General features: G+C 42.8%; 2 long non-coding RNA genes across 2 annotated transcripts in view; one reads left to right on the forward strand and one right to left on the reverse strand.

The window, feature by feature from the left end:
• LOC131418653 (uncharacterized) overlaps positions 1-25,374 on the forward strand; it is a 50,674-nt gene that overhangs the window by 14,001 nt on the left and 11,299 nt on the right. The window lies entirely within an intron of this gene.
• LOC131418652 (uncharacterized) lies at positions 641-5,236 on the reverse strand. The gene is made up of 5 exons (XR_009222950.1): positions 5,059-5,236; positions 4,529-4,604; positions 3,599-3,683; positions 1,332-1,533; positions 641-885 (listed from the first exon to the last, which is right to left on the reverse strand). It is a non-coding gene; the product is annotated as an uncharacterized LOC131418652 (long non-coding RNA).

Below are 25,374 nucleotides of genomic sequence, written 5' to 3' on the forward strand. Positions count from 1 at the left end.
GTAACCAGTCTCCTGAACTGAGTGTATATCATGAACTGAGTCTCCTGAACTGACTGTCTACCATTAGCAAGCATAGTTCTAAATCTCCCCATATAAATATGTGCATCATTCACGCCCTCGGCAGGCCCATGCAAATAGTCTAAATGAGGCTGTCTAAAAAGGTTCTATGTGCAAATGTGTAGGCTGTTATAAAGAAACTCAGCAAGAGAGGGTGAAGCACCTTGGGGATAACAAGTGAAGGGAGTCATTGTTATGCCCAGGCTTGAAGGAACAAGGAGAGGTACCCACTACAGATCTGGAAATACCTGCAACCTTAGGATGGGGCTACCTGACAAGAGCTGTGGTCTTCAGTGAATAAACGCAGCCTCTGCAAACCCTCAGCCTGGCAAGGAGGGATGGCCAGGGAAGGGGGCAGAGTTAATACCCAGCCTCCTTCTCCTCCTCTCCTCACACTCCTACTGGTGCCTCCCATTGGACGAACCCAACTAAAGCCAGAGGGAAGGGAGCTTGCTGATGAAGTCCGTAAAGCCCCCCAGGGCCAGAGCGTGGTGGAGAAGGCTGGAAGGTGGAGCTGACAAGTGGAGAATACTTCCATTCTTTTGCAAGTGGCTGTCCAGTTTTCCCAGCAGCATTTATTGAAGAGACTTTCCTTTCTCCATTGTATGTTCTTTGCTCCTTTGTTGAAGATTAGCTGCCTGTAGATGTGAGGTTTTATTTCTGGGCTTTCACTTCTGTTGCGTTGGTCTGTGTGTCTGTTGTTGTACCAGTACCATGCTGTTTTGATTACTATTGCTTTGTAGAATGTTTTGAAGTCAGGGATTGTGATGCCTCCAGCTTTGTTCTTTTTTCTCAGGATCACCACTATGTTTTTGATATTTATCCATGCTGAAAAAAATGTAGCTCTAATTCATACATTACACGTGGTTAGAATCATATATGCAAGAACCTTGCTTGGGTATACAAATAAAAGCATATTTATTGAGTTGAGATTATGTACATACTAATTGTACTAAGTATTGCAAATTTGCTCCCTATTGTAATTATTTCAGTTTTCACTCCCACGGGACGAGTACAAAAGCCCCTGTTTCTGATTTTCCACTCTCACCACAGTTGATGTTATCAAACTTGAAAGCTTTGCCAATCAAATGGCTCTGAAATCATAGCTCATTATTGTTTTAATTTACATTTCCCTGCTAAAGAGTGCTCTTTACTGTCCTATGCCTTATAAACTCCAACAGTGACATTGAAGTCATGACAAAACAATTATGTTAGTGCTACTAATGTTCACAGTCAAGGGCCATTACAAAATATGCCTTTAGTTGATTTCTTACCTCTTGAACTCCTGGAGTTTTCTGCACACACAGCTATGAACACCAGAGCACACACTGGGAGCTTTCATGAAGGAATGCTTGCTAATCCATTTCACAAGAAAACAACTCAAAACAGTGTTGGTTTCCATATTTTCTTGTCACTTTGAGGGATCCTGTTGAAAAGCAAGTCACTTAAAAAATGAGCTCCCAGACTTTTTTCCACCTGGAAAAGATAAGATATGAAACAACAGGTGTTAGAAAGTTTGCTCTTATTTAAAAATTTTAATGGTATAAAATGCTTTTGTATGCATGGAATATTTTAGGGACAATCTTCTAGAAACAAGAAATGGTTGCCTCTGAGGAAGAGACTGAGAATTTCACCCTTGGGGTGAGAAATAGATTCCATTTCCTTCATAGAACTCTTAGTATTCTTTGCTTTTGTTTGTTTTACCTCCTCCAAACAAACAAACAAAAAAATAGAATATGATCTGATTAAAATACAATTTGCAACTTTTTATATCCAAAATCATTTTGTTTTAACTTGCTAGTAAATGGATTATTAAATACAGAGCTATTTGAAAGGGAAATCTCTAAAACTGTGAAACAGAAATGACAACACTTCGACATATTTGTTTTTCACCATCAGACATTTCCTTTTACTACAGACAATCCACATTATTCTTTCAGTTTAAAAGTCAGTAATGAACAGAAGCCAGTTTAATACTCTGGAAATGAGGGGCAAATAGCTGTCAAACTATTGCAAAATTGCTTGGAAAACTTTGGGCCAGTTTCATGCTTTCATTTCAGGAAAGTTGTGATATTTACTTTTCCATCTGTAAAACAGATAACAGTGTGACTGTGTCTATGGTGAAATCTATTTTTTATTTAAGAAAAGATTTCGTTGTACGTTCCTCCCGTGTCTCTGACACATTTACTTAGGCAGACAGCAGATAGTTTTGTCATCCTGGGTGTCCTCACACGTGACTGCTTATTCTCTGCCTCTGTCTCAAGACGACCCCTTTGTGGTGCTATTAGTCCTCTGCTCTGGGGGATCCCTGGTCCCCAGAGGGACACATGTTTTCTGGATGAGTGACAACACTTTCCTTAGAGCAAAACAACTAACCAAATCAATCAAATCCCTTTCCCCCTGGGCTCAAATAAAGAATTCTTACCTACTGAATCTTTTAAAAACATACATTTTTGATCAATCAATACCTGAAAATGTTGTTGTGTTTTGGGGGTAAGTTTTATATTGGCTGGTTGGTTTTTTGGGAGGTGACATAAAAGATACTGTTATGATAATAGATATGCTACTTATGATTATTATTTTGTACACTGTTTCAATATACTTATACACATAATTATATAATAATTTATAAAGTGTTTAAAATTTGAAAGCAGTTTCATAAACTTTCTCCCCTCCTCCTTGCATAACAAGTTCCTTTGGACCTTCAAGGACAATTTAGAAGTCAAAATCCACGCAGAAAAGTCTATTCATTCACTCATTCTTTCATCTACTCATTTACTCAACAAGTATACACTGAGTGTACACTGTGTGCCAGGCACAGGTTAGGTGCTGAGGGAAAAAAATGAGAAAAACAAAACAAAACAAAACCCACTACCTGCCCAATGGGATTTCACAGTGCAGTAGAAGAGATATGACTTATGGATAACTAAGTGCAATAAAGTACTGCAGGGGCTGTCAAAGTCAGCTGTATCCAACATAGTGTGTCAGTTAGCTATTACCATGTAAAAAATTGCCCCCAAATCTTTATGGCATTCAACACTATTTATTTTGCTCATAAGTCTAGGACTTGTCTGAGTGTCAGCTGATCTAGGCTGGTTCAGCTGGGATAACTTGACTCAGATCCCTGTATTTCTCTTTCTCTTCCTGGAACCAATGGGCTAGCCTGCACATGTTCTTTTCATTTTGATGGCAGAGGGGCAAGCAGAAACACAGGTGGCTTAAGGCCTAGACAGAATCAGGGCATTGTCACTTCTTCCCATATACCAGTGGCCAAAGTAAAAGTCATATGGCCAAACTCAAAGTCAAAAAGTCCGGGAAAGAGATGCCATCTACTTAGAGGGAAGAACAACAAATTTACTCAGAAAATAACATGACTGGGGAGGCATGAAATATTTGGACCAATAATATGGTCTATTGGAGAGGGATACAGAGTGAGAAATAATTGGCCATGATCCAAGCAAGAGACACTGAGGAAAGTGGTGAGCATCTATTTTTTTTTTTTACTGTCATGTGTGGTTCACTATTATTTCATCCATTTTACCTTGTCTCTTCACGTAGATTGTAAGTTCCTTGTGAACAGAGCCATATTCCACACATCTTCTGTGTTCCCTGCCATGCTTTGGCTCCTATAGATTAATTAATGGATTGACTGTTAGTAATGGACTCAGAGAATAGAAACTACAAATAGGTGTGATACCATTCCTTTCAGGAATATCTCTTGCCTTTTGTAATCACAGTAGTCAAAATCACTATCCCTAAGAGACAGTTGAATTCAATGAACTTGCCTGAAATAAACCCCTTTTAATGCCTGGATTTATACCATATTGGAATTTTTATCCCTGATATCACTATTTTTCATTTAATGGTGTCTCGTGGATTCCAAGATGATGTGACTTGCTTTATTTGTCTCTCTAGAAGAAATAACTCAATAGCTGCCTCATCAAATATTGGACTCTTCATTAAACTAAAAAAAATTATCTAAAGGCAAAAAACAGTTATAGCATTACATTCAATTTTCCTGATAAGTTCAGTGAAGACCTATAGGTAAATATTCTCAGGTGTATGAGCATTCTATCAAATTTCAGGGCTTTGGTGGCAATAAAAATAAATTTCCTACTTTCAGAAAGAAAAGTTTAAATCATGAGTTTTAATTTCCAAATCTATATTGATCACATCTGTGAGGTTATCTGTCTTAGAACTGCCATCTTTTGCACATGTATATGTATTCGTTAGCCTGGGCTGGGTTATGCTATGGTTAAAACCCCAGAACCATTGTTTGAAACATCACATCCATCATAGGTCAGCTAGGGCTCTGTGCCACATCGCCGTCAACCTTCCTCCAGAAGACAGGCCAATGAAGCAGTCACCATCTGGAGCACTGCTGGTCATCATGGCAGAGGGAAGAGAGCTCAGGAGGGTCTTGAACCAGCAGTTAAATCTTCCAACCCAGAAGTGGCCCATGGCTCTTCACCTTGCTCACTGGCCAGCACCAGTCACATAGTTCACTTAACTTATTTGTTCTGTGACCCGAGTCTCAGCTTCTTGAACTGTAAAGTAAAGATGATAGTAGAATCTGTGTTACAAGAGTTGTGATGATTAAATAAGATAATACATGTAAGTAACTTAGACTAGCACTGTCCAATAGAACTTTCTGAGATGATGGAAACTTTCTGTATCTAACTGATACAGTAGCCACTAGCCACATGTGGCTATTGAGTGCTTGGAATACAGCTAGTGTGACTGAGGAACTGAATTATTAATTTTATTTCATTTTGATTAATTATTTACATAGCCACAAGTGGCTAGTAGCTATTGCATTGGACGTTGCAGATTTAGAAAATTGCCTGACACACAGTAAGCACTCAACAAGCGTTAGCTCTAAATGTCAAACCTTTATAGCCAGAGTGAGAGAAAGGAGAATTGACCCAAGAGTCAGAGAAAATGGGAAAAGGCCTGGACTCAGGGAATGATCTCCAACAGAGAAGTGCCTCTTTGCTTTACCTTTGGGTAACGGCTTCAAAGAGAAAAGCTGTCATCATCTAAAGGAGAAGTTGAGGCCCCCATGTTCCTTTTAGTCACCTTTGCCTTGTAGAAAAGGTCACTCCTTCCACAGAGATAACCAGCCCAAGGAAGCAGCCCAGTGGGGAAGGCATGTGGGTTAGTGCTCACCTCCCCTTCCAGCCTCTGTGGCTCAATGTTTGTTCCCTTTTCACCCTAGTTGCCCAATGTCCTCATGCTGAACCTAACCTTGTCCTGCCCAGAGGTTGGTCCTCCCTTCCTGCCAGATCTGTGTGTAGTTTCCTAGGGCTGTTGTTTTAGTCGTTTGGGTTGCTATGACAAAATACCACAGATTGTGTGGCTTATAAACAACAAACATTTATTTCTCACAGTTCTGGAGGTGGGGAAGTCCAACATCAATGTGCTGGCAGTTTCCGTGTCTGCTGAATGTCTGCTTCCTGGTTCATGGATGCCGTCTTCTCACTGTGTCCTCATATGGGAAAGGGAGCAAAGGAGCTTTCTCGAGTCTCTTTTATAATGGCACTAATCCCATTCACGAGGGTTCCACTGTCATGACCTAATCACCTCTCAAAGGCCCTACTTCTTTGGGGGTTAGAATTTCAACATGAATTTTGGGGGGACTCAAACATTCAGACCACAACAGCTGCCATAACAGTATACCACAAACTGGGCAGCTTACAAGAACAGATATTTATTCTCTCAGAGATCTAAGGCTAGAAGTCCAAAATCAAGGTGTCGGCAGAGTCATGCTCTGTCTGAAGGCTGCAGGGTAGAATCTGCTTGGTGCCTTTCTTTTAGTTCTGGAGTACAGGCAATCCTTGGCATTCCTTGACTTGTAGACACATCACTCCAATCCCTGTCTCTGTTGTCACATGACATTCTCCCTATGTGTCTCTGTCTCTTCTCTTATAAGGACATCAGTCATACTGGATTAGGGCCCATCTTAACTCAGCGTGACCTCATCGTAACTTGATTACATCTGCAAAGACCCTGTTTCCAAATAAGGTCACATTCACAGGTACTGCCTGTTATGACTTCAACATATCTTTTTGGGGGGCACAGTTTAACCCACAACAGTCACCATTCCCTCACAGTCCTACTTTCTTGCTGGGTGGCATCTACTTTATTTGTCACAGCGCCACTTCCTCCCCTTTGAAGTCCCAAACCACTATACCCAACATCCTCCTAGCACAGAAGGTGTTTTAGTGCAAAATTTTTAAAAAGGCACTTCATCTGTTGGACACAAGATTTGGGCAAGATTTGGGCCCACTCTGTGTGGATGAATTGAGGAAGTTTGCACCCCACCCTTCCTGCTTACATAAGGAAGTAACATCCCCCACCCCCACTTTTGTGTCTACACTGATTAGAGTCAGGTTTAGTCACTTGCAGCCAAAGAATCCTGACCGACATAGATGTTACTGGGTGTGGTGCATTAATGTGTTGCCTCTGACAACTAATTTCCTGAATGTAATCTGTTAACCTAAATGAGGTTTCCAAAGGTGATGAATTTGGGGCCCTGTGACCACCAGTGCAGACTTATGGTTTGGGTAGTTAGGGATCTAGATGCCCCACAAAGTCCACAATTTTGTTTCCTCCCTATTACACCTGTGGCAGATGCTGTTGTTGCCCACCCACATTCCCCTACTCTGACCCCTCAGTGGGCAGGGCTCTGCTTCTATCTGCCAGAGCCCACTTTGCCCACCCACGTGACAGGCCAGAGTGCTCAGGAATTGTCACCACCCTGAGAGTGGCCCTTGATATCTGACTGAGGGGAGGGGGCATATTCAACACCCCAGCTCCCTCTCCCCGCAGTGGGACATTCTGAAGTGTGTTCTGTGCAGGATCCCAGAGGTCCCCTGCTGAGGCAGCTCCCAGTCTCTGAGTGGTAGCTCACTGGATAATTCACCTTGATTGACTGCTTTCCCTCCCCCGTCTCCACTCCTCCTCCCACCAGTGTTTCCTGGGATCACCTCCCATATAAACTACTACTTAGTCCTTGTCTCAGAGTCAGTTTCTGGGGCTTTCCACATTAGGATAAGACCTATGCATAGGCTCATCCCAGGAATTAGTGGCCCTAGTCAGCCTGATGGCCTCAGGTACCTCTGCCCTTTGGTTTCTATCTGGAAAGGGAGGTGGTCTAGAGGAGGATTTTTTGTGTGTGTGTGTGAGGAAGATCAGCCCTGAGATGACATCCATGCCAATCTTCCTCTTTTTGCTGAGGAAGATTGGCCCTGAGCTAACACCCATGCCAATCTTCCTCCACTTTATGTGGGACGGTGCCACAGTGTGGCCTGACAAGTGGTGCGTCGGTGCACGCCCGGGATCTGAACCTGGGCTGCCAGCAGTGGAGCGCGTGCACTTAACCGCTATGCCACCGGGCCGGCTGGAGGAGGAATTTTTTTTTTTTTTAGATAAGGCATTAGAGAGGCTGATTGGGTAATTGATTTCTTTTTTTTTAAGAAACTCCCTTATTTTTTCTCTGACTATAAAAGTAAAATGTGACCATTACAAATTTTGGAAAATACAGAAAAGTAAACAGAAAAAAATTTAAATTACCTACAATTCCAGCATTCAAGGATCTTTTCTTTGACAGCAGAAGGTAAATTGTGGCCCCTCAAACCCTAACATTTTGTGTTTATTTACTTATTTATTTTTCCAGTTTTATTGAGATATAATTGACATACAATACTGTATGAGTTTCAAGTGTACAGCATAATGATTTGACTTACATACATTGTGGAATGATCCCCACAATAAGTTTAGTTAACATCCGTCATCTCATATAGATACAAAAAAAAGAAAAAGAAAAAGAATTTTTGTCCTCGTGATGAGAACTCTTAGGATCCACTCTCTTAACAATTTTCCTATACATTGTGGGGGATCAGAATTGGCCACCCCAAAATGTGTGTCTTTGACTTGATTATTCTTAAGGACAAAAGACTCTGAAAGAAACTTTGACCTTCTCCCTAACTCCCTAACTCCCTAACTGCTTCCCAGGACAGGCCGTCACCATAGATAACTCTGGGTATGACAGACTGGGAGGATCCTTGCTAAGCCCACTTTATCGAAGGTCACATTGTCTATAGATGGCCCAGCAAAAATTTGTTTATCAAGCATTTGCTTTTCCATCTCCCTGTGAATTGCCTTCCTCCCCTTTGAAGTCCCAAACCACTGCCCCCAACATCCTCCTTTGTGTTTAGTGAAGATGGTATTTAAGGTGATGGTGTCCACCATTTTGGCGAGTTACTCAAATTTCTAGGGTTTCTCCCATATGTACATGTTATTGAACTTTGATTTTCTCCTGTTATTCTGTCTCATGTCAATTTAATTCCTCAACCAGCCAGAAGGACCTAGAGGGTAGATAGTCTTCCTCCCCTACAACATCATACAGCAGTGTTAGCTATAGCCATCATGTTGTACATTACAACCCTAGTATTTATTTATCTTATAACTGGAAGTTTTTACCTTTTGACCACTTTCATCCAATTACCCCATGCTCTCACCTCTGGTAACCACAAATTAGATCTCTTTTTCTATAAGTTTGGTTCTTTGGGGTTTTTTGGGGTTTTTGTGTTTTGAGATTCCACATATAAGTGAGGATATTCTGTGTTTAGACTCTGGCTGTGCAGAAGGACTATGATCCTAAGATTTCTGCAGTGGTTTTATTGGCATGTGTAGACGCAGCTTGATATAAACTGCTTGTACCACATAAGGAGGAAATGCTGGACTCTTACGTAACAGAATAGGAAACTCTGAATGTAAACAGAAACAGAATAGGAAACTCTGAATGTAAACAGAGCTTTCTTTGTCAAGGAACGGAAATTGGTTACCAACTAGCGCTTTCACATTCAGACCAGGAGCTTGGGAAAAAAAAGGAAGTTACAGAATGTAGTAGACAAGATTAGGAAATGAAAATCTATAGCCTCAGCATGAAGTTTATTTAGAAGATTGGACCATTTTTCTCAATCTGCGAGGAAACAAAGGGCTGGAGCAGGACAAATCTAGTTAAAAAGATTGATTTCTGATCATAAGAAGACCTGGAATGTGGACCATCAAGTGAGGCAGAAGTGGGGTCTGGTTGTATTTTTAAAAAAGGCAGAAAACATTTTGCAAAGGCAACATACATATAGATAGACTGAGACCGGGTAGAAATAGCATAGAAGACAACCCCAGGAAGTAACAGGAATAATGAGAAAAATGTTTTCTCCATGATGGTAACAGCCCTAAGGTGAAGACTTGGGTTCAAGCCCTTTCTTTGGGAGGGGATCACAGAAGCCCAAGTGAGGAAGTGGGGGAGAGAGACAGGGAAGAGAGGAAAGCTTTCAAGCCTGGCTTCCTGTTGTGGGCAACAGACGCTTGGTTCCACTGGGGACTCCAGCAGAAGAAACGCCAAGTAGAGCCCAGCCCCAGCTGTGGAATCATGAGGACACCAAACGGTTGTTGGTTTAAACCACTGAATTTTGAGGTGGTTTCTTTACGAAGAAATAGGTAACTGATAGAATGGGGAAGACTAATGTGGTAGGCAGAATGGCGCCCAAAAATGTCCACTTCCTAATCCCTGGAACCTATAAATATGTTACATTACATGACAAAAGGGATTTTGTAGATGGAATTAAGGTTAAGGACCTTACAATAGGGAGATTATCCTAGATTATCTGGGTCCAATCTAATCACATAAACCCTTATAAGCAGAGAACTTTCTCCAACTGGAGTCAGAGAGAAGTGGCAGAAGGAATAGTCGGAGAGGTTCAAAGTATAAGAAAGACTTGACCTGCTTTTGCTGGAGGGGCCACATGGAAAGCATGAGAAGTAATGCAGGAAGTCTCAAAGGAGCAAAGACCGGCCCTACGCTGACGATCAGAAAGGAAACTGGGCCCCCACTCCTACAGCTGCGAGAAACTGAACTCAGCCAACAACCTGAATGGGCTAGGAAGCTGATCCATCCCCAGGCCCTCCAAAAGGGAACGAAGCCCTGCCAGCACCTTGATTGCAGCTTTGTGAGACTTTAGGCAGAGGACTGGGCACAGCCATGCTCTATGTGGACTTCCGACCTAAAGAACCATGAGATAATGAGTGGGTGTTGCTTTAAGCCACTACATGGTAATTTGTTACAGCAGCAATAGAAAACCTACACCCAAGGTGTAAGCTGACCACTGCAAGGCACCGAGAGCAACATGACCTTCAGGGAGTGTGCCCCAAGCAATGGGGAGAGCAGGAAACAGGCAGCTTCGAAGGAAAGTGAAGAAGACTTCTCGGAGAAGGAGGAGTTTGAACAGGGTTTTGAAGGAGCAGTGTCTTAGGTCAGATTCCCAGAGAAGCTGACCCTGAGACAAAGATTTGAGGGCAAGTAGTTGTTTTCGGTGATAATGTCAGGGAATACCAGTAGTGGAGTGAGAAAGTGAGACAGAGAAAGAGAAGAAGTTAATAAAGATGAATAATCAAGCAAGTTAACAATTGTAGGCAAATGGAGCTTAAGCATTCTGAAGGATGCTGGGAAGCAGTATAGACCACGCCACAGAACCACCGTATTCAAGGGACAAAAGGACAGCGGGAGGATCAACTCCCATCATCATTGGCTGAGAGCTTCTCCTGGGGGCATTAATTTCCTGGCTCTTCTGGCCTGCCATGTGTGTCTGTGGAGCAGGTGCCAGCAACTTCAGAAAGCTCGCTGGCAGAAAGTGGCAGGTACTGGCAGTTGGAAGTCTGTCTGGCGTGAACCAAACTGGTGGGGGCCAAGGGGATGAGGGAGGATACTTACAACTGCTGCAAAGGGTGAGGGTTTGCCAGGCAAAGACCAGAGAAGGTGTTCCAGGCACAAGGACGTAGGTGTGCCCACAGAGGCAAAAGAGACATGTGAAAGAGTGTTGTAAAGTGGTTAGTGGAGCCGGGTTTGAAGGCAGACTAACAGGGGTTTGAATCTGAATTCCACCACCTCACTAGTTGTGTCTCCTTGGGCAAGTTACTTCACTGCTCTTTGTGTTATCTACACAATGGGAATTATACACAGTACCTACCTCATTGGATTGTCACAAGGATTAAATTAGATAATGTTTTAAAAGAGTATGGTGGACCCTTACCTAACACCATATACAAAAATTAACTCAAAATGGATCAAAGATCTAATCATAAGAGCTAAAACTATAAAACTCTTCAAAGAAAACAGGGCAAAATCTTCATGACATTGGATTTGGCAATGATTTCTTGGATATGACTCCAAAGGCACAGACAACAAAAGCAAAATAGACAAATTGAACTCCATAAAGACAAGCTTTTGTGTATCAAAGAACATATCAACAGAGTGAAAAGGCAGCCTACAGAATGGGAGAAAATATTTGTAAATCATATGTCTGAGAAGGGGTTAATATTCAGAATATATAGTCTGTGGATAAAATTACAGAGGTCCATAAACTTGGATAGGAAAAGAATTATCTTTATTTTCACTAGCTTCTAACTGAATTCGACCTTTTCTTTCAATGACGAATGTGGGAAACAAACTACATTGTTATTAGCAGGAATTGCGACTGTCCCTAGTAAAGTACACAGATATTTCCAGATTGCAAACTCATTGCTGCTTCAAAATCTTGGTTTTTAGACCTGCAGTGAGATTTTGATATTTAATGCTTTAATAAAGGAGCATATAGATCAAACATTTGTTAATTTTTTGACATTTTGATAAGTGCATTTCAATATAATTGGTTTCCTTTGTATCCCCATGTATTTTATTTTATGAGTTTAACAACATTATTCTAAGAAGGAGGTCCACACACTTCATGAGGCCACCAATGGGTCCACACCAAAAAAAAACAAAAAGTGACAAGTATAATCTGACACTTTGAGTTGCAATTGTAGTTGGCTTTATTGAATGTGGCTGTATTGTAGGGGACAAGATCTGACTTGCAGCATTATATGCATTTATTTAATAATAAATTCCTACTAGTAAGAGTTCTGGCCGGATTTGCATGTTGGGGTGACAAATGTACCACGGTGATCCTCAGTCTCTCTCCCACTCCACACATCCCCATCAAAGCTGTGGCTCATTCTAGCAATGAGCCTCAGTGAACCAGAGCCAGGCTTCTTTGGGGACAGATAACGCTATCTATGGGGCAATGCGTGTGTGGGTGGAAAAAGTCCCTCCGGTTTTCTGATTGCACTCCCTTCACCTTTGGCGGCTGCACTTCTCTCCTTCTCTTTGATACACTGAGGAAACAAAAATATTGATATGCAATGCTTTAGGTCTAGGAGATCAGGAGAAGGTGGTCACCATGGGCTCTTTCTGGAAAAACAGAATTTGAGCAGACTTATTTAAATATGTGATTATGTTGATGGTGAATCTATTGGCATGAATATAAATTCCAGTTATACTAAAAAGGGAGGGATTTCATAGCCAAGCTTATGAGGCCGAGATGCCTAGCTGTTCTTGAAATCCTTTTCCTCCTCCTCCTGGCACCACAGACCACATTTCCCAGCCTCTCTTGCAGCTGGGCAGAGCCGTGGGACTGTGTTCTGGTTAATGGAAGGTTAGTGGATGTGAATTGCATCGCTTCCAGGCTAGGCTTTTGAAAACTTCCCATCCTCCACACTTTTACCTCTTTTGCTGTGGTGTTGGTGGGCCTGATGTAACCACAAGGGTCCTTATAAGTGGAAAGAATAGAGGTCATAACATATCCCAGTTAAAGAGGATATATCTTTCCCATTAGGACTGGGAAAGGCTGGACCTGCCTAGGTTATGTGCTTGTTCTTGAATGAATCACCATGGACCCGGCGATGGATGACGGGGTCATGATTCCACCTCTGGGATGAGGAATTAGCTCAGTCAGCCTCATCAAAGCATAGGGAGTACATTAGTTTTCCATTTCTGCTGTAACAATTTACCACAAACTTAGTGGCTGGAAATAACACATTTATTATCTTATTGTTCTGGAGATCAAAAGTTTAAAATGGAAATCACTGGGCTAAAATCAAGGTGTTGGCCAGGTTGCCCTCCTTTCTGAGGCTCTAGAGGAGAATCCATTTCCTTGTCTTTTCTACCTTATAGGGACCACTTGCACGTATTGGCCCCATTCTTCCACTTTCAAAGCCAGTAATATCCATGTCACGCTGTCATCTTTCTGGCTCATGTTCTTCTGTCTCCCTTTTCCACTCATAAGGACGCTCATGATTACTTTGGGTTTACCAGATAATCCAGGATAATCTCCCATGTCAAGGTCAGCTGACTGGTGATCTTAATTCCTTCTACAACCTTAATTCCCCTTTGCCATATAATCTAACATATTTACAGGTTCCAGCAGACAAAAAGCATATGTCCTCTACCATAATGTAAGACTTAAGGGGATATGGGCACCCATCACGGCACACTTTATTTATATTTTTATTAAGCATTTGTAGCAGATGTTTGTGATGTCCTGTGTCACGTCCTCTCAACTCACCTGATTTCAGTGCACCTTTGGGCAATCAGTTCGTACACTTTCCCAGCATCCTTCACGAAGCATACATGGAAACAGCTCTCTGCTTTCTCTAAGACAGTGGAAGATCACTTAGCCAAGTTCAGGTAACTTGAAAGTACAAGGGAGTTAACACCCTCGGGGAGCGCGAGGTGTTCATCTAATGGGGGATGGGATCAGTGGTGGAACATTTCTGATGTCTTTCTCCGTGGTTCTTCAGAAGGTCCCAGCAGGTTGGAGCCTGGGTTGTCCACAGTGGTAACCAGCTCATTAACACATCTGTGTTGGCTTTTCTCCCTTCTCTATCTCATTCTCCCCACTCTCTCACTTCCGCTTCCTGGGATCACCTCCCAAATAAACTACCTGCACCCATGTCCTTCTCTCAGGTTTTGCTTTTGGGGTGAACGCAACTAAGATGGCACTTAGCACGGATGTTTTATGGAGAGTTAGCAATGCAGGTCTCTGCAGGGTAGCACCCTGCCAGTGCAAACAGTACAGCTTGTTTACAGGCATCTGTTCTGACTGGCTGGCATCCATTTGGTTGGTGCCCAATGCCACACAGGTCATCTCCCACTAATGAGGTCTGTCAGCACCATAACATAAACGACTGTCCCTGATGTCCTTCTTGGCTGGTTAGGAGGTTCCAGCTCAAGATATGTGAGTAGGGAATATAAATATCTTAAGAAGCAATCCTATTGGGCCTTGTGCTAAAAGGTCTGTGTACCAAACAAAAGGAAGAGAAAAGGTAATCTGAGGTTGTCTTTTTTTTTCCCTTCAGTTCAGGCTGAGGTCAGGGTTGTTTATTTGAACTCTGGCAATAACCCTGGGAATTTATTTAGGTGCCAAGGGAAACATGAGGGCAGTGGACTCCAGAAAGATTGTGCTCCTAGGCACACAAGACAGTAGGTATGAACCCAGAGGAAGATACCAGGGCCCTGCCGTAGACACCACAAATGCCTGGTGACTTGAGAGAGTCACTCATTCTTTGTCAGCTAATGTGGACATCATTTAAGCCATGTACTAGCGGGAGATCAGGTAGAAGGTGAAGATGCTACTTCAAGAAGACTTTTATCATCTATCTGTGGTACAGCACCCCACTCTCCCCTGAGATGCAGCACGGAGCCATTCTCTTAGGAAACCTTGCCCCCTCCCCCAGGTGCTGGCAGAGCTGACAATGGGGTCTAGCACTCTTAGCACCCCTGGCAGCCCCCTTCCCAGTGGTGGGGAAGCAGATTCTGAGGTGAAGAGCCTGTATGTAGGAAGGTGATTGGGGAGTGCCTTTGGGGACAATACTTTGAGGGAGTAGGGGAGGGAGGTTTGGGCAGATGGGTAAGTTGGGCTGTGTTGCTGTCACTGTAGAGGCCTCAACCAATCCTACCAGGAGCTCTGGAGCTGGAGTGGCCCTTTAGAGTTGTCCTGAACTGAGGCAACCAGTCTTTGGTCACAGGCTACCCCCAGGAAGGGCACCTAACCTTGGTCAAGGGAGCCATCAGAGGGTAACTCCCTGGCAGCTGAGGGTGTCTTGGTCCTGAGGAGGGGATCTTGGTAAGGCACCAGAGCAACCATTACAATCAACCTCTGCTACTGCCCCCCTTGTCTCTCAAAGGCACTCACATCCCACCCCCAACTTCGGTGACCTTCAGCCTTCCCTGGAGACAGGAAGAGCTGCTTTTACCTTGCAGAGACTCAGGGCTGGCTACACGGGGAAAATAAAAAACAAATTTGCATTTCAATAAATTATCCTGGCCCACAAGTGGAGTATTTTAGAGCCTTCAAAGCACTTTCACAGACATGATCTTATCCGATCTTCACATTAATGTTAACCTTAACAATTAACGTTAAATACGGTAAAATAGTTCCCATTTTACAGATGAAAAAGCTGAGCTTTGGAGAAGGTAAATGCCTAAATGGCTAGGAGAGGAACCAGGCCTGGAGCCCAGGCCTTCTGACTTTCATTCTAGTATTGTTTCTGTCCTGCAAGAGAATAACATACCTTGAGTTACCCCATATACATTTGTGGGGGAGACCCCCAACAGTCCTAGACTCACTCCAAGGCTGCTAGAAAGAATGGCAATTTAGGAAACAGTTTCTTTATAAAGAGGAGACCTTTCTAAAGGCCCCATTTAAATCCAAATGCTCCAGGAAGGAAGGAGGATGCAGCAGTACCCGTGGTACAAGATCTCTTTCTTCTGGGACAGCAGGGAGGTCTGTGAAGGGAGGACACCAGGGAAGGACAGAGCATGATGGTCAAGAATAAGAGCTGGGCAGAAGCAGCCTGCGTCTCAACTTGCTTCTTAATGAAGCAGAGCCTCTATTGGCTGGATGTTCTCCATCTTCTGCATGCCCTCTGCACCCTGAATCCACAGGGCACCATCATTAGAGAGGCTACAGTTAGTGGTTGTGTTGAAGGAGGCGATTCCATTTGGGAGCAGGAACCCTGGTGGGGACTTGTGTGGGAGACTTGGGTCAAGACACCTGGCCCCTCTGGGCTCCCCTTTCTTCACCTGAGAGGCAGATGGTGCTGGAAGAATCAGGTGTTGGGAGAACTGGGTGAAGGGAAATTTCTTTGAAGGGGTTAAGACCTGAACATTCTTTCCTGAGCGTTGCAGGCTGAACCCTGTAAGGCAAAAACGCTGACCTAAAAACTCTTGAGTAAGAAGTTATGGATATTCTGAATGATTCTGGTACGAAGTCTGGCAATTGTCAGCCTGTGCGTCCCTAAAAAATAGTTGTATTTGACTGGCTGCTCTGAAAAGCCATCTTGGCAATGTTCCCGGCTCTGCGTGCCTCCTCGGCCACCACAGACCCTCGCGGATTTGTCGCCAGAGTCTCCAATCTCGTGCTTATTTTTAATCAGCTGCCTCACCAGCTGTAGGATCACGGCCCAGGACTGAAAGGAAAAGAAGGAGTTGCAGAGGAGGCAGAGGGTGAGAGAGACTCCCTTGCTAATGGGAATGCTAACGAAGCACACAGGGAGCAGGAGGCTGACCACGAGTTAGAGGAAGAAGAGGAAGGGGAAGGGGAAGGGAAAGGAGAGGAAGAAGAAGAGGATGGAGATGAGTGTGAGGAGACTGAGGCAGCTACAGGCAAACGGGATGATGATGTTGACACCAGTGAGGATGACTGGACAGCAAAAAAGGAAAAGTTTAATAAACATGAGAGAGAAAGCCCACTGTGAATACACCTATTCACCTTCCACTTGCTCTCAGAATCTAAACGTGGTCACCTTGGTGTAGATTCCCACCTGTCTGCCCACTGTGGGCAGAGCCACCCGCAGGTGACACGTGCTCTCCACCACCCAACCAAAACCACAATGTGAATTTGCAACAGGGGAAGAAAAAAAAGAAACAGAAGTTCCAAGGCCCTGCTTTTTTCCTTAAAAGTACTTTGAAAAGGATTTGTTTTTGGTATTTTTAATTTACACTTTATTTATTTTTTTTAATAATTTTATTTATTTATTTTTCCACCAAAGCCCCAGTAGATAGTTGTATGTCATAGCTGCACATCCTTCTAGTTGCTGTATGTGGGACACGGCCTCAGCATGGCCAGACAAGCGGTGCGTCGGTGCACGCCCGGGATCCGAACCCCGGGCCGCCAGCAGTGGAGCACGTGCACTTAACCGCTAAGCCACGGGGCTGGCCCCATAATTTACACTTTAAATTACACAATTTTTGTTAGGAGTCAGCCTTACTTAATGATCTCAGATGACCAAACAAGCCTTCAGAGCATTCTCTGTGCTACTTCTGACCTTACTTGTGGTGTGACCGTGCTCATCACAATCTCAAAGGAGAAAGAAAAAAAAAACCTTGTAAAAAGAAAAGCAAAAACAACAACAACAAAATCTTATTCTGAGCATCCATTAACTTTCTGCGTGTGTGTGTTGTGGGCACTCACTTGGAACTCCAGAGTTAGCATAAAGATTATTTTAAGCTGAAGACATTTGAGATTCAACAGATACAGAAAAAAGACGCCTCAAGCTGCACTTATCTGACTAAAAGCAGCAACTTTTGGGAAATGAAGCTACTGTAAATTCCCTAGGAGGGGGGAGTTTTATGGCTCTGAAGAAGACAGAAAGACTACTCATACCTGTATAGACGAGCATTGTCACAAGCTTATCTCCCATCTGTTCTCCTAAAAATCCATTTGTCTTTCCTAAAGAAACCTCTCTGTTCTGCCAACAGAAGCTGTTTCTCCTTTCCCCCTTTCCCCTACTAAGTTAGGTATATAAGCCTTTAACTTGAACCATTTGACAAGCCAGCTACATCCTTTGTTGGCTCCTGTTGTGCATACAAGATAAATCTTTTTCTCCTGTAATCTGGTTTTTGTCAGTTTAATTTACAGGACCCCGGTAGACAACATAGAAGAGAAGTTTTCCCTCCTCTACAATGTACTTAGCTATACTATAAGTAGTTGGTTTGTATAAGATGGTTAAAAAGGCCAAAGATGAAAGGTTTCTTTTTTGCCCCTTTTCTTTGTCTATGTAGTTGCTGATTATTTATTTATCTGTTCGACCCATTTAATGTAGATGTGAAACAATGTTGTCCAACAATTAGCTGGAATTTTATTTTTCTGGATTGTTCTAACAACAATAACAACAACAACAAGTTGTAATAATAGACAATAGCTATAGTACTATATACTGACTACGGGCCAGGCATCATTCTAGGCCCTTTACAGATACTGATTCATCTATCCTCACAACTCCATGAGGTACATAGATACAAAAATGGAGGCATAGAGAGGTCAAGTAACTCACCCAAGGTCACCCAGCCAGAAGGCATCTCTAGGGCCAGTTGAGAAATCACGACCTTATCTAGAAGCGTCTCTGAACTAGTCCCAAGGGTATCAGAGACCCCTGGATTCTAAAACCCAAGAAACTTCTTCTCTTTTCATTGTCCTTCCCAAATCCCAGATGTGCAATCCTTTCCATAGTTCTGTTTTTGAAAACATTTTCTTACTGTGGATTTAAGGAGAAAGCACATTTTTCTCTTCCCCGTTCAATTCCTGGTCAGTCCCTCGCACCATAGGCTTTCCTCGCTCTCAGTTGTCTTCATTCCATTGCTTTGCTCTCCTCCTTTTAACAGGCCTGTCTTTGTTTCTTTGTTATGCAAGTATCTCTTGTTCTAAGAGTGTTTTAGAGACAGGTTTACCTGCAAAGGCAGGAATGCGTGAAGTGGACCAGAACACAACTGCAATGTTATTTGGTTGTTGGGATTGAACTATTTTGTGCAGGTTGTGAACTGCATAAAGGTGCAGGTATTGATAGAGCTTTCTGCACATCTCCATCAGAGTACAAGAAATACCTGTGGAATTGCCCTGCAGTGACTAAGCACATGGGGGAATGAAGTCACCAAAGGAGGGCTAGCTGTTCCCGAGTCCTGGAGAAAGGGTGGATAAGGCTCAGGTTTCACAGATTTACCTTCATTGATATTCGACAGGCGATCACTGAGCTCACTCAGGCTGCGCTGGGCATTCAGCTACAACCTGGAACAATTCAATGACGATAAAGTATGGACTTTATTTACTTATATGTAAAGTCAGTTTATTTACTCATACTTATAAATCAGTCAACTTGTCATTTCGTTCAGGAAGCACTAAATGGCCTTCTTTGTGTCTGGAACTGCCTGGGATTTGGAAAAACAAACATAAAGAAGTCTAGGGGGTTGCCCTGAGGAATTTACAGCTGAAAAAAGAAGACAGATAAGCTAACAGGTGGGAACCTGATGCAATAATGCTGGTGAGAGATGTCAAGAGCCTGAATCTTCCAGAAGACCCAAGGATTCCAAGTCAAATCAACATTTGTTCCTTTCTGTATGGTGTTGACAATCTGTACCTAAAATCCTGGCTAAATGACTTTCCTGTTAATAAGTCATCATTCTTTCTTTCTTAAATGAAGTGATAGCCCAGATGTCTTTCCTCCCTTATATCTAGCACTATTTAGAAATAAATGGGAAACAAAGGGAGAGAGAGAACTCGCAAACAAACCTAACACAATAGCACACTGAACTGCAAGTTAATAGAGATTCTTTCTCCGAACTCCAAGAGTTTCCCCAGAATACACAATTTTAATTGTTATATTCATGGTAATTTTACATTCACATCCATACAGTCACTGGCCTAGAGTCTCTGGTGGATCTTCCTGCTGAGACAGCTTCAGTGAGTGAGGAACTTCATGCTGCAACAATCCGAAGCCCAAGTCTAGCTTTCCTTGCAGAGCACAGAGAACGGGTTCTGGGAATGTCACCTCACTGACATTTCCATTACTTCAGTCTGGAAACTTCATCATTGGAGACAATGGAAGTCAGATTTTAGTCCAAGCTGCAGCTTCTATAGTGAAAATACCATGGAGCCTTCCTTTGAATAGTTAAATGGCTGTACTAAGCCAGAGCAAACTGTAAAGTATAAAAAGCATCCGTTTGTAATCAGGGGGACTTAAAGGGGCCAAGGCCAATTTTTATTCAACCTGCTTTGGGTGGAACTGTGTCAGCTTTCACCTTTTGCTGGTAGAGAGAGGAAGCTTTTGCCACGAGATGTTTTTCCAGAAGAGAATTGTTTGTATGCATAAAGAAACCATAATGATAAAATTAATTGAAAGCTTTTTATTATTAAGTGATAGAGAAGAAGAGGTAGAAAAGAACACTCAGTATGGCAAAATGAGTTGAAGTCCATGTAGCAAATATACCTACAGTTGGTTTAAGGCTTAAAGGAGTTAAGATACTTAAAGCACTTACTGCTGGCTCTTAGGAAATATTATCATGTGTTTGCTATTCTTATCCCTCCTGTACCCTCTGTACTAGTTTCCTATGGCTGTGGTGACAAATTACCACAAGCTTAGTGGCTTAAAACAACACAGATTTATTGTTTCATAGTTCTGGAGAACTGTTAAAAGATAAACTGAGGGGCATAGGGGTTCAGTCCAGCGTGCTCTGCTTTGGAGGCCCGGGTGCGTGGGTTCAAATCCCAGGCACAGACATACACCACTCATCAAGCCATGCTGTGGAGGCGACCCACATACAAAATAGACGAGGATTGGCACAGATGTTAGCTCAGGGACAATCTTCCTCAAGCAAAAAAAAAGAGGAAGGCTGGCAACAGATGTGAGCTCAGTGCAAACCTTCCTCACCAAAAAAAAGATAAACTGAGGCATATTAAAAATTTTAAGAGTTTATTTGAGCAAAAATTGATTCAAATGGGGCAACGTGAAACTGGAAGTGGTCAGGAGTATTCTGCCAACAGGAGCCAGGGGGAAGACTTTTATAGAGAAAAGGCAGAAGCAATCATGGAAATGATTTGATTGGCTGTAGCTTACGCATTTGCCTTATTTGAGAAAGTCTAGTTGGCTGTTTGTGATTGGTTGTCCTTAGGTTTTGATTTCTTGCAGGTTTAGGTTTTGATTTGCTTACATAGGCTGCTAAGGTATAAGAACCACCTCAGTCTAATGGCCTTGTTTAGCTAATTTAACAGAAGTTTAAAGCAGGTCAACAGGGCTGCCTTCCTCCTGGAGTCTCTAGGGGGGATTACATTTCCTTGCCTTTTCCAGATTCTGGAAGCTGCCTGAATTCCTTGGCTCATGGCCCCACGTCACTCTGATTTCTGCTTCCATTATCACATCTCCTTTTCTGATTCTGACCTTTGTGCCTCCCTCTTAGAATGAGGACCTTGTGATGACATTGGACCTGCCTGGATAATGCAGGGTAATCTTTCCATTTCAAGATCCTTAATTTAATCACATCTGCTAAGTCCCTTTTTTTCCATGTAAGGTAACATATTCACAGGTTCTGAGGATTAGGATGTGGACATCTTTGGAGAGGCCATTATTCAGTTTACCATAACTTCTCTCAACTTTCCCACTCTGTTTTGACTGTAATGATAGCAGCTTCCATGGATTGAAAGGCCATTATGTGTGGGCCTGTGAGGTGGGTGTTGGAGATAGAAAATGCAGCTGGGTGTAGCAGATGCTGTCTGTGCTCTACCCATATCCCCTCGCACTTACCATTTCTGGGCTCCAGGGCCAGGTTTCCAACTGCCCACACTTAACAATTATTTCCTGAGGGTTTCCCCTGGCTGCCAGAGTCTGTCCTGCCCATGTAGGGGAAGAGGAACAAGCCAGAAGTGCCAAGAAATTACAGCCCCTCCTGCCCTCAACAAATGACTGATAAAAACTCCCTCGCCCTATGGTCGGAAAACTCTTGGGTGCATGTTCTACACGGTCTTCCAGAGTTCCGCAATGGAGTTAAGCTCCGGTTGTCTACAGTGGTGACATGTTGGTAACGCACCTTCTCTTTTGTCTGCCTTCTCTTTCTGATCTCATTTCTCCCACTCCCCTGTTAGTGTTTTCTGGATCATCAACCAAATAAATTACTCGCACTTGAATCTTTGCCTCAGGGTCTCCTACTAGGGAACCCAAACCAGGACACTGGAGCAATTAAATAACTTGCCTAATGTCCCATAGCTAGTAAGTGACAGGGGCAGGATTTGAACCCAGATCTGACTGTAAAGCTCATGCTTTCAGTTGCTTCTCTTAGCTGGCTTGTTGCTCATTGTACCTGAGGGAAAATGATTGACCCAGGATGTAATCAAGCTAGAAGGTTCCTCCCTTCAGGTTCCTAATTTGGAAGAAGAGAGGATGCCCAGAGCGGGGGTAGAAGCTGCAATTAAGCCGTCTGAGACCCTGATGGGGTTGGGGTGTTGTGAATCTCAGGCTGCAGTAGCCTGTTGCACCCTGAGCACCCTTGGGTGCCACACATAGAGTCACGGGTCAGGTGGGAGTAGTTGGATTTGTGTCATTATTTTATTGACTTCAAATTCAGCTGCAGGACATAACGATAAGGAATGGGCTTACAAAAATATGTATACACATGTATTTTATCAATATATACATGTGCTTAGCATAGTACACATCAGGACATGGACCCATGACTCAAGCTGTAGGAGGCAACTTTCTTAAATGTGGCTCTACTAGAATGTAGCTTTCCTAGAATATGGCTTTCAGCCCATAAACTGCCTGCACTGTTGAAGAAGAGAAAGAAATAGGTGGGCTCACTCTCTCTCTCTTTTTTTTTTTTTTTTGACCCTTTAGAGCTGATACTGACATAATTTTAAATCTCGTTTCATGGGGACAAAAACTCATATGGGAGGCAAAGACTGATTTTGCTGCTGTCTTTCCACTCCTAAGAGCTGTGCTTTCAGAAAAAGACTTTGCCTTGTGGGGTTTATGTGTTTATTCTCTATTCAAACCCTTTAGTCTCTGGAGAAGAACCCCCTGAAAAACAAAGAGTCACATTGACATTCAGAATATGAGAAAAAGAAGGGTGACATTCTAAATATTGCAAGGCTGCCAATTCGCAGAAAATGTACTCGGTACATCCCACTGAGTGTGCGATGCCACTTGGTTTGAATCCTGGTTGTGTTACTGACTCATGGTGTAAAATCTTAGGTCGTTGCTTAACTTCTCACTCTATCGGTTACCCGACCGGTGAAACAAAGATGATATTACAGTTAGTTGTGGGCTGCATCCTTGCTGGAAAGCTTGCACAAGTTCATGCTGTGCATTCTTGGTGGGTTAATCCAACTTTACAGCTGAACCATCTCAAGAAGCCTAAAAAATATGAAGGTTTAAGAAACTGACACATCATTGACTTTTTCTCTCCTTGGCATCTTGTCTTCCCTTAATTCTGGCTTTCTTTTCTATTATTGATTTATAACCTGTGGGCTCTGAATCTACCATAACAACTTTATATTATAATATATTTGTGTGTTGTATTATACATAATAATAAATATTATATTACTCACATCCTCTGTGCTTGCACAGCATTTATTACAAAATCATCATACAGACTTATTTATAGTATAGTTGAATCTCTGTTGAATAGAGTTATTGTGGTTGTTAACAATCTGGTAATACCAGTTACTCCCAGTCAGATGATATTTGCCTGGAATTGACTCAGTAAATTGAAAAAGAAAATGTGCAGTCATTTTTACCTACAGCATGTGCAGGTTTTGGGGGCAAGGCATCTGCTGTGCACAGGCTGGGAAGTGGCTGACTTTCCTGAAAACAGAGTGGTCTTTTCGGCTTTCCCACCATATGCTGTAGGTGTCCTTTTGACAGTCCGTCCCATTGGTGGAGCAGATAAATCAGAAGGCCTGCTGTAACCAAACCAATTATTCAGTTGTGTATTACCAAAAGAATCCAATCATTCAAGGTTAGCCTAAAATAGAACACCCCACTAATGTGATCAGCATGGAACAAAGACTACATCACAGAAGGGAGGACAGAGAAAAAGATACCTCTGGCTGGCAACTCTGCAGAGACTTCCAGGAATAAGCAAGCAACAGGCTTAGAAATGCCACTGATATCCATTGTATCAGCTGTCCCCAAAGGCCCTAGGTGTTCCTTGGTATTCTATTGCTTTTTTTTTTCTTTTGTTTTGGTGAGGAAGGTTGGCCCTGAGCTAACATCTGTGCCCATCTTCCTCTACTTTGTATGTGGGATGCTGCCACAGCATGGCTTGATGAGCGGTGCATAGGTCCATGCCTGGGATCCGAACCTGCAAACCCTGGGCTGCCAAAGCGGAGTGCGTGAACTTAACCACTACACCACCAGGCCAGCCCATTCTTTACTGCTTTTTTGTGTCACTAACAACAGATTCTTCTATAGCACAAGTTTCTGAACAAAAATTGAATATGATCCTTTTAATCAATATGGAGACAGGAATTGCAATCTATAGGATGTGAACTCAATGAAGAATTGGTATCTAGAGGAAAGAAGAGGACGCAAGGCTAGTATGGGTACCCACAGCTCCGAGGCCTTTGATGCCTTGAAACTACTTCTGCTGCCTCTGTTGCTGCTGTATTGTTACCATGGCTACCACTAAGATCAGGTGATACCTGGACCAGATTATACTTAAGGCGATTTCCTCCCTGTCCCAGCCAGGCCAAAGACACTACATCCTTTGAGGCTGCTGGTATATCCATGCCCTTGAGGAAGAATTGATGTATGAGCTGAGGTTGCCAATGAAGCAGGAAAACTTCCTTCCCCTTACCTTTGTCTCACACTCTATTGCACTGGTTCAAAAGAAATTTACAAATGAAAATCACAATGAGACGCTATGTTCTACCTATTAGGCTGACAAAATGAAAATGTATGATAAACTGTGTCAGAAAGGTTGTGGAGAAACAGACATTGCAGGTGGAATGTAAATTGATATAAGCCTTTGAAGAGTATAATTTGGTCCTGTCTATCGCAATTTACAATTCCCATACCATTTGAGTGAGCAAATTTATCCCTAGTTTATTCTTCAACATGTACAAAATGGCATATGTACAAGGATAGTCAAAGGAGCATTGTTTTTCATAAGTCAGAGGTTGGAAACAATGGTATAGCAAACACTGTGTGGACTTGCCATATTCCCTTGGCTCACCTCTGAGTTCACCTGCAGCCAAGGTGGAAAATTCTGTATGTACTGACAGAACTTCCCATCTCAAGCCACCTGCAATGCCCTCAAGGACAACCTTCAATCACTGAAAATGAAAGTGCGTGTCTTAACCTGCTCAGGCTGTCATAACAAAATACCACAGAGTGAGTGACTTGAAAAACAGAAATGAATTTTCTTGCAATTCTGGATGCTAGAAGTCCAAGACCAAGGTTCTTGCCAATTCAGTTTCTGGTGAGGGATCTCTTTCTGATTTGCAGATGGTTGCCTTCTCACTGTGTCCTCACATGGCCTTTCCTCAGAAAGTGTGCACAGAGGGAGGGAAAGAGGGAAAGCAAAAGCGAGCTCTAGTATCTCTTCTTATAAGGACACTAATCCTGTCAGATCAGGGCCCTACCCCTATGACCTCATTTAACCTTAATT

Source organism: Diceros bicornis, chromosome 19, assembly GCF_020826845.1.
Source record: "Diceros bicornis minor isolate mBicDic1 chromosome 19, mDicBic1.mat.cur, whole genome shotgun sequence".
Taxonomy (NCBI): Eukaryota; Metazoa; Chordata; class Mammalia; order Perissodactyla; family Rhinocerotidae; genus Diceros; species Diceros bicornis.